Here is a 15,174-nt window from a genome sequence, read left to right on the forward strand (position 1 = left end):
GTTGTAATGTAGTATAAATTAGATGTCTATTGTCCATAATTATATTTTCATTTACAGAGGAAGTAAGGTAAGTATTTAATCTTTTTAACTTACGCATTTTCTTCGACGAAGTTTCTACATTCTGCTGCTATTTTCTTTCTTCGGTACAACTTTAATCGATCTTTTAGTAATATGATAGAAATTTTCGGGTCGGTTAAGTGCATTGCGCGATTAAAAACATCTAAGATTCTATTTTTTCGACTATTTTGTCGTGAGTGAAGTATCATGTTTTTTCTGTACAGTTTATGCCACGATTCATTTGCATCTTCTGAATAATAAGCTATTGGCAATAGAAACTGTTTTGCTATTTCGCAACCATGCTTTAATAACTTATGCAAGGTAGGACTCATTCGAGCCCACGGAAATAATGTATAATGAAAACAATATGTCTCCCAACAGAATTCTTCGAGCTCTTTTATTTTTAAGGGTTGCTTGCATTTGAAGACTGATAATATTGTAGCAATATTTTTTGTAAATTGCACGTCGATCTCCAAAGCTTCTGCAAATATTGTCGGATTTTCGAAAATATAATTATGGACAATAGATATCTAATTTATACTACATTACAACCACAGACAGTTTGCAGAAAGTGCCAGTAGCAACAACAGCGATACGTCAAGTGGTGACGAGATGTGAAGCGCTTCATGTTCCGTAAGTAACTCAAAACGTTCAAATACGTCATTATTATTACTTTTATTGAATTTTATATATGAAAATACAATATACCTTCAAACTAGAGTGTTATAAAATCATTTTCACGAAAAAATGACTTCATTAGTTTTTCGTCACAAAAATCTATTTTTTGCAAAATCCTGAGGTCGTAGACAAATTTTGAGACCAGATTTGAAATCAGCGTGAAAAAATCTATGGGAAATGGTGTATAGCATGTTAGAAAAAATTTTTTTCCGGGCGTGGTATTGAAAAAACTAACATTCTCTTGAATTTGTGCGCGTTTAACGAATTTTCTCGAGGTTAAAAAACGTTCGGACCACAATCTCTCTATTTTTCCCATATTCTACTAAGTTTCAGCTTTCATTTAAAAAAAATTTCATCGCTCTACCGCATTCCTATCGAAAGTTCCTTGATTTTGAATCCGATTTTGTCCAAATTGCCCACTGTGCGCCGTAGAGGAATCCGGGGAAGCGCCCGGGGCCCTATCGCGATCGATCCGATCCTTTTTCGTTCTTTTCATACGGTACAATACCTCTCGCTACGCCGAGAGAAACGGTAGAACAGGATCGAAATTCGCCCCCGATGAATTTACCGCAAGAGCGTGCCACACGATGGAAATGATCGTTCCGCCGTGCTCTGTGATCCCCGTTCGCGGGTTAAACGGCTATCGAATGCTTGTTAGGCGTGGAAAGATGAACCTTCGCGGGGTTCTCGAGCGTGAAGACGCGTTAATTAACTTTACAGACAAGCCGGAGTGACTCCTCCGTGGACACGTTAGGCGTGCGGTCACTGGAACGAGGAAATGCTAACAGCAATTATACCTAACCACTCCCAATAATTTGAAATTTCCATAATTTCACGCAAAAAAATGAACCGTGAACCGTGTAGACGATTAAACCGCGGATTTTCTGTTTTGTGCAAAATAAATATTTCGTTTATCAACTGCAACCAATTGGAATCAAGTAGAAGGTTCTGTCTTTCTTTAATAATATTAATCTACATTCTTAAATAATTCTGCTATTTTAAAAATCCGTAGTATGTCCACGACTTATGTATGTTTAACAGAAAGCAAAGGATGAGTGTTCACTTTTGTCCTGGTTTGAATGAAGTGCGCCTGTACCGCAGACTGTGTACTGCTTTTTAATTTCCAAAAAGATAATTTATTTTCAGCCAGGAAATCAACCAATTATTTAACCGGTTATGACCTTTTTATATGGTCCACCGGAATATTTAATATGGGCATAATGACACCATAAAGAAGCCTTATGATACAACCCGATAGAGGTTCGGGCTTGGTAATTTCGACGCGAGGTAAAATTTACTGTCAATATCGCAGTACATATAGTTTCACCTCCTTTACATGAAAATTATACATATATCAAAATTACGTGTTTTATTGATATTTAGTGTACCGTTGCAGATGAGGATTATCAACGTATATTGCTCATTAAACGCGAAGGAAGTTGAACAAATTCCGGGCACAACTGACGACCATCATTAATTGAAAATTCCCAGCATCCAGATATGGTCGGAGTTTATTCAAATTAACTTATGAAATTTCATTCTCGAGCGGTACCATTTTCGTTCAGCCTACGGAGAGTATCGTATAGGAGCCTTTCTAAAATTCCGTAAAAATTCATTCGCATACGTTTACGTGCACAACTTCAGACTGAAAGCCTGTCCCAACGAAGTTCAATTTCTGTGATCGCTGGAACAGTGGGGGTCACAGATCGATTTATAACACCGGCGATTAAACCGTAAACTTTTGAAATCGTTCACCGCGTTAAGCGACTTTCTCAAGTTCAGATCTGCGGGGCCCCCGGGGGCCTTAATCTCGGCTCCGCCGTGGACGGACCGCGAGAAATATTGCGGGATCGCGTTCATCACGAAAATCCACGTTTCCCCGCGAGCGGGGTATCAATTTCGAGCGTAGTCGATACGTTCGACCGGTTCCCGGGTAACTGGCGGCCCTTCGTAGCTAGTTTTCTCGGGGTCACGAGGGAGTAAATAAATTCAGCGAATAATTCCGTTGGGTAGAGGAGCTTCGCCGGTGACCGGTATGGGCGTGTTTAGCCGCGGTAGCCTCGGGACATCACGAGCTGAAAACCACGAGCTGCTCCACGGGTCTCTGTTTCTCCTTCCTTTCGCTCTTGCCTACACTCCAAACGCATTCGTTCCTCGTGCGTTTTTCGCTTACGAAAATTCTTTACCCTCCAAAAATAAAGAAAACGGACCCTGTCGTGACGCACAGTGGTCCCAAAGCCGGAAAACGTGGCCAAAACCTAAAATATGAACTTTCAGCTAGGTAAGTTTTAAGTATGGGGTTGGTTACTCTAAGAGTGTTTCTATGTGGGGGTAAACAGCAAAAATGTCGTTTTTTTATACCTGACCAACAGTCACAGTCCGAACTTCGAGTTCATTAGACCATACCTTCTTAAGCTTGTGAAGCACATTGCGAATTTCAAGCGTACAGTGTACAAATTGTGTTGAAACGTTCCGATTTTAATTGTGCATTATGAATGCTGTGTGTGGAGGTAAGTTGCATAGCTTTTAGTGCCAAATGTTTATTTTTAACTGATAACTGTGTATGCAAAGAGAGACTAAAAGTGAAGGCATAAATTTTTACGATCTAGAGTAAAAGTTGCAAGTCTCACCAGGTCTAGCTCTAAAACTTGTTGGAGCTTTTACTACATAGTATTATCTTGCAATTCTAAAAAAATTAGCTGCCCCTAGGTGCCTCTGCGGTCGTAGCACTGTTTTTTGTAACGCAGAGTAGGTATTTTATGTGCTTTCCTTGCATTTCTTGTCAAACTGTGAGAGATATGCACTAAGTCTTTCTGTAAAATTTAAACAGATTTTGAATAGAATGTCAGTTTTTTTATAAAGAATCATATATCCGGAATTTTTTTATATTTTTCAAACACGAACGCTGTTTTTATATCGGCTGTTCACTGGAAAACTTTCCAGCCGAATATCTCGAGAAGTATAAAAAATATTAAAAAGTGTAAAACACGTGTCCAAGGCAGTATCAGTTTTTTATTTGGATGGCGTTTTCAAGGTCATTTGAAGCTCAACATTGTTTTTTCAAATGGAAACCTATATTTTTTATTATGGGATCTTATTGTGCGTAAAAAGACCAGCAATTCTTCAATTCTTTCTTCTTTGGGAACTATGAAATGCGAATAGAATACCTACTTTATACAATACAAAGGGTAGAGTTTGCTATACGGAGAATTAGTGTTTCCCCTCGTTCAGGTCAATACGAGGCAGCGAATTTTCTAATTTCAAGTTCAGATTCGTGGTCAGCGACCCAAAAACGGCCTAATACCAATTTTCAAGCAGAACTAATAATTTTTTAATAAGTTGTGAGGTTTTGACCACGTTTTGGCGATTTGGGACCACTGTGTGACACCACCAGATAATCTCTGTGTCAATACCCGGGTTATTTCGGGTCGACTCTGTCGTGCACTCGTCGCAATGTCACGTGACTATACCTGATACTAGCAGAGAGGGGATAACCGTATTCCCCTCAATTCCTCTGATCTGACAACTTTGGTAGAAAGTGTTGTGTAGCGATAATGGAATTAATGTTTTCGCAGGTCGTTGTTAGAAGTCCTTGAGTATCCGTATGCCAATTTTCGTCTTAACGCGTGCTACGTACAATGTTATACATAGGAGCACGACCCTGCAGTTCTGCAATTTGATACTGCATAAATACGGAATAATTGTAAATGCTTCAGAAGTAATGTCTTCAGTGAATCCATGAGTGAAGAAGTTGTAGAGACAACATCGTGCGATCGACTTCGCCAAAACCGTTCGGCTGTTTGAGACGATAGCGGACTGTGCAGACCGGGATCGTGTTCTACGGCTATCGATCTTCGAATCGGCGATGATCTCGGCGCAGCGGCGGCGATCTCGACACCCGTCAAAACCCCATAAACGATCCGGCAGTGGATCGCTACTAAGCGCGGAATCCAAGCGAACCGGACGATACGATCTTGCGAATCCGTGCGAGTGCAAGTATCCTGGCAGTCGCCGGTCAGCAAAAAGGAGGATATGAACGATGAAAGACACGAAGGAGGAAGTGCCGCGCGGCAACCGACGAGCGCAGGAACTAAAACCGTTTCGTGCTGACCGCGTTCGCGCGTGCTCCACAGAGTCTCAAACGCTCTCCTCTCTTTCTCTCCCATTTTTCTCTTTCCATCTCCGTGTGTATTCCGCCGACCGATCGATCGTATCGATCTTTTCGAGAGCTTTACGAATTCTTCGTTAATGCAGGCTCCGGCGCGGAGATGATACGATACCGATCCCAGCCCGGAATTTCGAAAGTCGAAGTTCACGGAAATTAGCTGCGAAGGTTCTGCGAACCGGAACGCTTTAAACAGCAATCGAATTAATTTGATATTCCTCGCGCCGCTGAAAAACCGATCTCGTGATGCCGGAGTACCGTTCGACGAGAAAACCTTTAACGACGCGTAATGAGAATAATCGGAGGGCTGACCGGTTTATCTTCCACCAGGCTGAGGACTCTCCGGCGCTTTTGTTGGCGTTTTAAATCGCTTCTTGATACACACTCGACTCCGTTATTTCGTAAGACTTTCGAGCTTCTTCGTTTCATCTTTCTCGAACTGGACGATAAATGCTGGTGCTCTACGATATTCACGGTATTGTCCACAAAACGCACACTTTAAATTTTCATATATTGTATGTATGTCCACGAAGACGTACATTGTCGAGGAGATACTACTCTTTTATCCACGCCGAACGTAGAAAAGGGCAGCGAAGCTCTAGAGGTCTCGGTCGCCGAGCTACGCAGCCCCATCCGGGGTATATGTACTTCGCGGCAGTGGGGATAGTGCTGAGACTTTTATCGGCCAGATATTTGGGACATACAGAGTGAATCACAAATCGTGACCAGTAGAGATTACTCTGTTATTAGCAGTTCGATCGAAAACGTTTTTATCAGCTTTTGCATGGTTTCAAGAGAGCTTTAATGTTTTTTCAAGGTCACCTTGAATTTTTTGCAAATAAACATATAATTTTTTTACGCCTATCTGTTAGAAGATTTCAAGACGAATTCGGTAAATATCGGAACATAATTTTTTTCTCATCTGGCTCGAGAAAAAATTAAAAACTTTGTATTACAAGCAGTATCATGTGCTACACCGTTTTTAAAAATTATATGTTCATTTGCAAAAAATTCAAGGTGGAAAAACATAAAAAAAAAGAGTTGAAAAATAATATTTTATAATCACGTTAAAGCTCTCTTGAAACCATGCAAAGGCTGATAAAAACATTTTCGATCGGATTGGTAACAACTGAGACACATCTGTATTGATCTCAATTCTACATCTCTATTGAGTAATTCTCGGCAATTACAATTTTTTTGGAAGAACGCATGATCGCGACTGGTAAAATTCGAGACAGTAGTTTTGCCGAAGGAAGTCCGCTCGGAGTAAGACGCCTGGACCGAAGAGGGGCTGTTCCAGATAACGCAAACGAGTTCCGGACGTCAGTGGAATCGTTGTCCACGGAGTTCGCCGCGGCATTTTTCCTAATTGCACGGATGACGGGCAAGAACAAACAGCCTAATACGATTGCGATCTAGGATTCGCTGTGAAATAGCTGCGGTAAGGGATGCGGAGGGGGAGGGGACCAGAGGCGGATAGTGCGGAAGTGAAGTCGGATGAAGCGCGAGATAAAAGTTTAACGCTGCTACGTGCCGACAAAAGCGCCCTTTTTCTCCCTCGGGCCCTCCTCCAAAGGCCGTGGGCACACCACCGCCACCTTTTTTTTTTTCGCGCGGGTCACGTACCTTTCTTACCACGCTGCATTACTGCGCCCCGTCCGCGTTCAGAGGAACCGGTGCATAGGTGACTGCTCGATTATATACCGGTTTCTCCCTTGACTTCGCCTTGCCCGGAGAAGGATAAAGATCTCTCTCGCTCCTTCCTCCGACCACGGTTATCGTACCCTTCCATCGTCCGGTTACTTTTATTTAGACGAAAAATTAATTTTCTCATGGGGGTGTTGCTCTCGGAGGATCGATTTGCTACGCCTATGCGGACGGACCTCGCGAACTTCGACTTGGGAGGACTCAACGGTGAAAGACATGAAGGGTTGTCTTCTTCAACTACTACGGAATAACAAATATATGCTGCAAATATCTTTTAACACTTTGACTATGTATGTCCAACACAATTCTTCCACCCAACTTGAAAATTAATTTTCATTGTAATCTATTGAGCCGAGGTTCCGAGGACGTCGGTCCGGATAATCGAGGTTCGTGATTTAAACAAGCAAATGTGATCCAAAGTGTGTCGTGTTGGATGTCGTTTTAATCAGAAAAATGTCGCGAATATGTTGGCAAACGATTTATGAAAAAATAATGAGCGATAAAAGAGCGTTCTCATTTTGGATTAGTATTGTCTCGTCGAACCGGGCGCTTCAAGAGGTACAGTCCGCGGTAAATTCTTCACATATATCGTGACGTTACTGTATTGTACATTATTAGCGAGTACCGTGATTATCGTACTCGACGCAACGTGACATTCAGAGTGTTAAATAAAAAATATTCTGTGGGAGCAACGGTGCTATCGAAAGACTCGTTCCGAGACACGATCTGGGAGTTTGACGGACATCCTGGCGCCTTCCGCGAAAATCATGAGCACGACGCAGCCGAGGGTGTGAAATGCGAGTAAGAGTCGAAACGGGAGAATGCAACGGCGTGTCGAGGGGGTGGCGAGCTGGGGGGAATGTGGACTTGGATGCCGTAATGCGATTACGACGTTTACGAATGATTCGGGGACGATACTTCGGTAGGTAGATTAAGGCCACCGGAGTTGAAACGCGATATGGCGACGGGTCGTTGGACGTCGCTGGTACACTCTCTCTCCCCTCTCTCTCTCTCTCTCTCTCTCTCTCTCTCTCTCTCTCTCTCTCTCTCTTTCTCCTCTCCGCTTGAGAAGCCAGATAACGCTACAGACAATGTCAGGACGGACCAAAGTGCACAGCTTCGCGATTCTGCTCGGTTCGACCTCCTGGCTACGTCATCCTCGTCCGTGGAATCGGTTCCCTCTGGAACTTGCCTCGGAAATTCCTTTCGATTGCGGGGCAGGGCTGAAGAATTTTTATTGGCCCGTGGAACTTTGACTCTCTATCAACGATCTCCGATGATGCTTGTCCGCGGCGAAATCACATCGGGCTTCGAACACTCCTGCTTACGTACTGCAACTTTAAGCCTAACCTTATAACCGACATACTTTTCATTTCTTACTTTAAAGCCTACTTATACCTTCACCCTTACCGATAACTATGTCAATATTGTTCGAACGACCTCGTTGAAAAATAAACTGCAAATTACAACAATGACGAACTAGTAGCAAATATTTTATAGATCGTTGAAGTACCCAGTCATCACTCTTGTCGAATTATATGTCAATATTATTGATACAGTAAATGGTTAAACAACTATGGAAACGATTATTGTATTGCAAGTCTTAAAATTTCTCTCGGTCGTTCTAAAAATTCAAATTGTTGTCACAATTGCAGTTAGCATTGATTAACATGTTCACTGCCATGTCACCCATATGTGGGTGACGGAATTATTTGTCCAGGTTTTGAAATGAATTTTTACGTTGATATATTCATTGTGCCTAATTTGATTAGGATCTGTCAAATTCAAGAAAGTTGTGGGACTACTCAATATCATACATTTAATTTTTTTCAATTTTTATTTCATTAACACTAGAACGACCGACGCGGTCAAAATGACTGCTTCCTAATTTTTTCTTTTACAATTACTGAAATTGTAAAAATGTTTTCATCGGAAATGTTTTAATGAACCTCTTCATTGAAGCACATATTACAATAAAAATTGTTTGAAGTCTGAATGGGCACAGTCTTGTCACTCTTGCAAAGCAATATACGTCAGTCGCATTTATTGCTCGGTCGTTCTAGTGTTAAATAACTTACTTTGATTTTATGGAATATTTGTGATTTCTAGTTTGCCAGTCAAAGCGTTAAAAGATCAGAACACGTTCTGCCGTATGGAACGATTTTCCCTTTTGCTTAGTTTTCTGCGGAACGATTTTATCCGACTCGTACAAAGAATCATTTTCTGTAGACATTTTGCCTGCACATTTTGTGCTTCTTGGCTCGCAGCGAACCGTCCCCTTGTAACCCCAGCAATTTTCTCGGTACAACTTATTCCCTGGGCCTTGATCTTGGGCTATTCTTGCAATTGTTATGGCTCGGGACGCGACTCGGATTCAAGGAGATCTGCGCGAGCAGAGACCATGTGTCGTTCTGCTGGTATCTCGCAACAATGGCCACAATGTTTTCAGTGGACGGAGATCCTATCGACGGCGGAATAGCCGTCTATGCGCGGTGTGGCCGGCTGTCGTGGTGGCTCATTAAAAGTCTGCGCTCGTGGCCCCGTAAAGAGACGTCGCGTCGGTTCGGCGGACCGTTCGTTATCTATCGTGTTTTGCTCGTGTCAGAACAAACTTACGGCGTGCCGAGTCCACGTGTGCCTTTAACTTGCTCGTCGCGCGAGCTTGTCACGCGATTACCTCGAGAATCATCGACCGCATTGTTGCTGTAGCTTGGCTGAGACAATTTTCACAATTTTTCCACCGGAGATCGCGTACAAGCGGCATCACTCGTAAATGTTCCTAACACGAGCGTTCATTGCATTTTGATTACCATTAAACGCTGAACGTTTATGCGTTTATAAAATTTCATGACTGGTGAAATGCGGTACAATTAAGATTGTAAAGGTACAGCTGAAGGTAGCCACATAAATATTTTGATGAACGCAATAAAACCTCTAACGTGAGAAATAGGTAAGTCTCTAGATCACTCTCTGTTTTAGTAGTAAACTTATATGGCGATTTGCAGTTTAATTAGTACCCTATACTTAACAATCCTAGGAATTAAAACTTGCCCGACTTTTTTCAGTTTAGATAAAATCTTTCACCGATTCTGATTCCTCGTTCAGTATTGTTACCGTGCGTTTTATGCATTTGTGACAAGAATGGTGAAATTCGAAGCTATGAAGACATTAGGATAGCTTCAAAATATCTGCTATTTTAGACTCATTGAAAGTATTACAAATGAGAACATTTCTCTTTTGCAGATCCGCAGTCTGGTTATCACCAAAAATCAATTTTAACGAAGATCTACAGTTCAGTTAACGCGCGCTTCCACTGTTCGATACCGATAGAATTGGAATAGCACCAGGATTCTCAGGGGTGCCGATTTGATTCGGTTCGGCGGCACACTTGTTGGTTAACATCGCGATAAGCACAAGCTCTAACGAGCACAAGTCCCGATACAGTTAGCGACCACGTAATCTTCGATCCCGAACGGAGGCAAATTAAGATCGTCCCGCGATCGCGTTCCACCTTAATGCCCGGCGAACAGCGTAACCTCTGCGCGAAACCACTGGCCGGGAGATTCTTTGCATCTCGCATTGGAGGAATCGTTACCGAGAACATCCCCGACCAGGCATACTTTCTGCGAACTCGAAAGTATGCGAACTCACAATGTTAAATGAAATCGCGAAATCCTGATCGGACAGTTCCTCGAGGCTGGGAACGCGCAGAAGGCTAACCGACAGGCACAAAAGTAATGATTAAAACTTATTTTATGTCTTTCTGAAATATTTCACCGGGGAATTTCTTTAAATTTTTTTTCTTAACCGTTTCGGAGCGGTGTTGCTTCCTTTATGTTCGCCGTGCTTTCTCGTTCGGCGAACACAATGTTAATCGGCATGGAGGGTACAGAGTGATAAAAAGAGCTTTATGTCAATAATAAATATTTTGCAGGGAATTTCTTTAATTTTTTTCTTAACCATTTCGGAGCCATGTTACTTCTTCTCTTTATGTGCTTTCCGATTCGGCTCGGTTGTGTTTTATTTTTCGGCGCATCAAAGGTGAGCGAATGTTATTACCGTGAGAAAGTAGCGCAATACCGATTTTTACGAATACACCGGCCGACTATGGAGATATCGTAGGGCGTCGACGATTGATGGATGCTACCGCGAGGAAGCAAGATGAAAAGCAAAAACCTGTGCGCGGCGCAGGAACCTTTTTGCGAGATCGGCTGCCACGGGCAGGAAAGTGTTTGCACAAGTTTCGCGGCGAAGGCGCGTCGAAATCGTAATTGGTAAAAAGTTCGCGCGTCGAAATGCGATTTCACGAGTTTATCTCCGGCCGTTGATCATTCCTGATCGAGGAAGCGAGATCGGTCGGGAGATGAATCGGCACCGGCTGTTCGTAGATTACGTCTCTCCCGCGACGCGAGGAATTTATGGAAAGAGACTCGCCAACACTCAAATGATCTGAAAGCCAGTCGGTCTTCCTCGCTTCTGTTTGCGGCAGCAAAATATTCTTTGCGGTTCTGTCTTTCGATCAACTATGTCTCTCGACAAATTTTCTGATCGCATAACCTTATTGCAATCGAGTTTGGTCTTCGTTGGAAGCATATTTTAAAAATCCCTCTTTAGAGAGCATGAAATACCTAGAGTAGCAACGAAACAATTGAAAATAAATTCTATTTAAAAAATATTTAATCACATGGTTCACGGGCAATGTATTAGTTCGGGCGAATTACCGTTCGAAAATCTGGTCGATCCGACGCGAGTTTCACAATAATCACTCGGGGTAATTCAATGCCGAGGTGAAACGCGGAGGCGACCCAGGTGCGGCGGATAATGTGTAACGCGGCCAAGAACGATGCACTTCCGGCGCTTTAGCATGTAATTAGGTATCTTTAAGAACCCTTTAAATCAAGGCCAGGTAATTCTGTCGGCATCGTGGCGACCGACCGCGGGCATATAACGAAAAACTTATTAAAACTCCGTTTTATTTTTCCTGTTATTTTTAAAGAATTTCGCATTCGTCACGGCCGCTGAACGGACGAGAAAGAAATCCTCGCCGGAAGTTGCATCCTCCGAGCCTGCACTTAAACGCTGGGAATTATTTTACTGGATATTTTTTCTATATGTACATATATATATATATATATATATATATATATATATATATATATATATATCCAGTAAAATATAAGCCGACTTTTTTCTTCTCGAGATCGATCGAGTAGCACACGTTGAAATGAAGAATGGCTGACAATGACATACCGGTCGCAGCAAGCGAATAATAGGCGGACACCTTAACGCTCGTTTCCGTGAAGTTCTATCTATATCAGGCTACCGGGAAAAGATAGGGCAGGAATGTCTACCTGATCTTCGTCGCATCCCGACCCTCGAAAGCTTTCGACCAGGATGCTCGTTAAGCCGCGAGAAAATTCTACGAGCGACACGAGGTACCGTAATGATGCTGCTCGCCCGAGGAAACTGATTTCGAAGCTTATCTTATCCCCCGTTTTTCGGCGATCAAATTAAAAATAACTAACGACACCGACCGGCCAGGAACATTTGTTTCAGTTCGGTGGAGGCGGTTGGGACAGTCTCAACTTCAAAATATTTCGTAATTACAAAATAGCCGTTTGTACCTCTAGCTTTATTTATATTAACCCTTTGCACTCGAGTGGTGACTCTGAAGCACCACTAGAAATTGTTGTGGCATTATTTCAAAGAAATTACAAAAAATATTACGAAATATTTGTTGCATTACAAAATTTGTATTTAATAGATTACTAAACATTTAAATATTATATGTAGAGATCGGATCAGTTTCGTATGAATAAAATTAAAATATTGTAAGACTGAAGAAAAATTTGGTTTTGGATTGAAAATAGCGCCGAGTGCAAAGGGTTAAACATATTAAGCGGAAATAAATGCACAAAATATTCTAGACTGTTAATTCACCTATTTTTGTTGCTCACTTGAAATCAATAAGTTACATTTCTTTTTTAAACAAGGGTTTAAATTAACTTGTGGCTGTTACAGTTGATCCAAACTTACTTAGAATTCAACTTTTTCCATCACCATATTGGGCATTCATGAGACAAGAGGATTTTAGACAGCGGAATGTAGTTGTAGGCTACAGTAGATGCAGTCTAATTGTTTGCAAAGAAATTTACGAAGATGGGGCTACGAATTAATTTGTACACGTAAGAGTCTCGTATGAAAATAGACATTGGAATAATCGAATTCAGGGACGCTTCCGTGACAAATTCCAGAGGTCCGACTGAAAACTGCGAAATTATGCAAAGCTTTTTTTACGCGCGTGTATTTTATCGACCGAATGAATTTCGAACGTGTGCTCGAGCCGATGTTTAGCACAAATTGAGACGGTGTTTTCGTCGACAATGTGAATATTAATTCTCGGGGAGTAGTTTATCCGCTTCGCAGGGGTCCGGGGGGACAGAGACAAACGGCAATGACGGTGCGGTAACAATGAAATCGGATCTACGAAACGGCCGGGGCACAAAGTATCTTGTTGGAATTAGCCGGTATTCCTCTTGACCGAGTCAAACCGAAAGGATACTCGATCGAGAGGGCTCGGAGCGCCGCGCCGGGGCAGCGGGATTATCGACCACGAAATCTGCATATGCAAAAGTCGTGAACCATTAAAGTCGCCGGCTTAAAGGCGATTTTATGGGGTCTATAAACCATCGCGGGCCTCGGACTGGCGTACGTATTACGCAAGGATTAGAATCAGGATACCGGCGGCCGCGGTCGGACAGCAGGTGTCCTCCAGGTTCACGTGAAACACAAGACGATTTCTTTTCTTTTTTTTTTTTTGTGCATTTAAGAGCTAAATCCGCGATTTTATTCCGCGAAACAGGTCCGTTTTCGCTGCTTTTTCTTCACGCAAGAAGAAGAAGTCGAGTTAGTTTTCAAATCTTGAGACGAGTGCGGAAATTCTATTATATCCTACACGATTAACAATTTTATCATTCGTTTAATTCCTGAAGACATTGAATATAATGAAACAGCCCTGCTTCGCATACGATCCATTTAATCGTGATTGAGTAGTGCAGATGATCCGCAGGAAGTCGTGAAAGGGCCTAGCAAGATAAGAATGGTCCAGCGGCCCCAGCAACGATTTTTATCAGTATTGTGTGGAAAACAATGGTATTAGGTTGAAAGATAATCCCCCAAAATTTTAAGTCGCTAACCCTTCATTTAAGGATAATATGAGGGTAAATACCCTTAACTGTATCATTTTTTTTTCTCGGTTGTTAATTAAGATATTCAGATGGAACAAAAACGAAAATATTCGAACTGGTTTGACAACGCTGTAATGGATTTGTATATGTATAACATTACCACATATAAAACTATAAACTACTTATGTAATATTATGTACAGGTACCTATCAATTAAGCCAGGCAGTATGCTATCTAGCAGAATTAATGAGGGATGACAATATTTTAAATATTGAATATTTAAAGGAAACTAACAATATTATACGGGTGAAAGTTCATTCGAGGCATATTAATCGCAAAAGTTATCAATGCTACATTGAATATGTACCACATTCGATTAGTTATGCCGCTATTACACGATATACATGCGACTGTGCTAATGGTAACAGAACAGTAGGTTGCTGTCCTCATGTCGCTACAATTATTTACTATTTATCTCATGGGCGATTTAAATCGAAAATTGTAAAACCATCGGAGATATTAACCAAAATATTTGATGTGACACATACTGTACCAGTAATTGAGGAAAATAGTGACGAAGATTGAATAAATCTATATTTTGATTTCAAAAATTCTCTTTTACACCTACTTAATGTCTATTTACAAATTCGGGAAGATAAGAATAGAATATAATACGATGCGTCGCGTTTCAAAAGTAATAATTGATTAAGGAGGGACTTAATCTCCTGGTAAGAATTATTAATTAGGGTCGTAGGAAACACTGCACTGTACATTATACTATTATAATGGCGTAATTTCATTTGTTTTTCAATATTTAACTATGTTCCACCAATCTGAGGATCTTGAAACTTTTGTATATATTAAATAGGTAATAGAACATTGTTCTTGAATTTTTTGGAAGTGGTCACTCGAAGGGTTGCTTGCAACCCCCACCCCTAAAAAATTAAGTCATTTTTTTCTACCCTTAATAATTTGATCACAATTGTGAAAAAAATATATGATATGAAGGAGGTAAGTTCGAATATTTTCGTTTTTGTTCCATCTGAATATCTTAATTAACAATCGAGAAAAAACATGACACAGTTAAGGGAATTTACCCTCATATTATCCTTAAATGAAGGGTTAGCGACTTAAAATTTTGGGGGATTATCTTTCAACCTAAAACCATTGTTTTCCACACAATACCATTCTTATCCTACTAGGCCCTTTCTGAAAACTAGTCTCGTGACACATCCAGCGTCTTGTTACCTTCGACAGCAACGACATCCTCCTCTTCTGTGATTAATGTCGCAACATTCTACGTACGGTCGGGAAGGTAGCAAAACGTGCAAGCGGTGCACTTTTACCGGTGCTAATTCGAAGAACAAAGAAGACTATAAC

General features: G+C 41.4%; 1 protein-coding gene across 3 annotated transcripts in view; it reads right to left on the reverse strand.

The window, feature by feature from the left end:
- Window positions 1-15,174, reverse strand: part of N (neurogenic locus Notch protein) — a 326,309-nt gene that overhangs the window by 58,358 nt on the left and 252,777 nt on the right. The window lies entirely within an intron of this gene.

The sequence above is a fragment of the Halictus rubicundus genome, chromosome 12 (assembly GCF_050948215.1).
Source record: "Halictus rubicundus isolate RS-2024b chromosome 12, iyHalRubi1_principal, whole genome shotgun sequence".
In the NCBI taxonomy this organism is placed as follows: domain Eukaryota; kingdom Metazoa; phylum Arthropoda; class Insecta; order Hymenoptera; family Halictidae; genus Halictus; species Halictus rubicundus.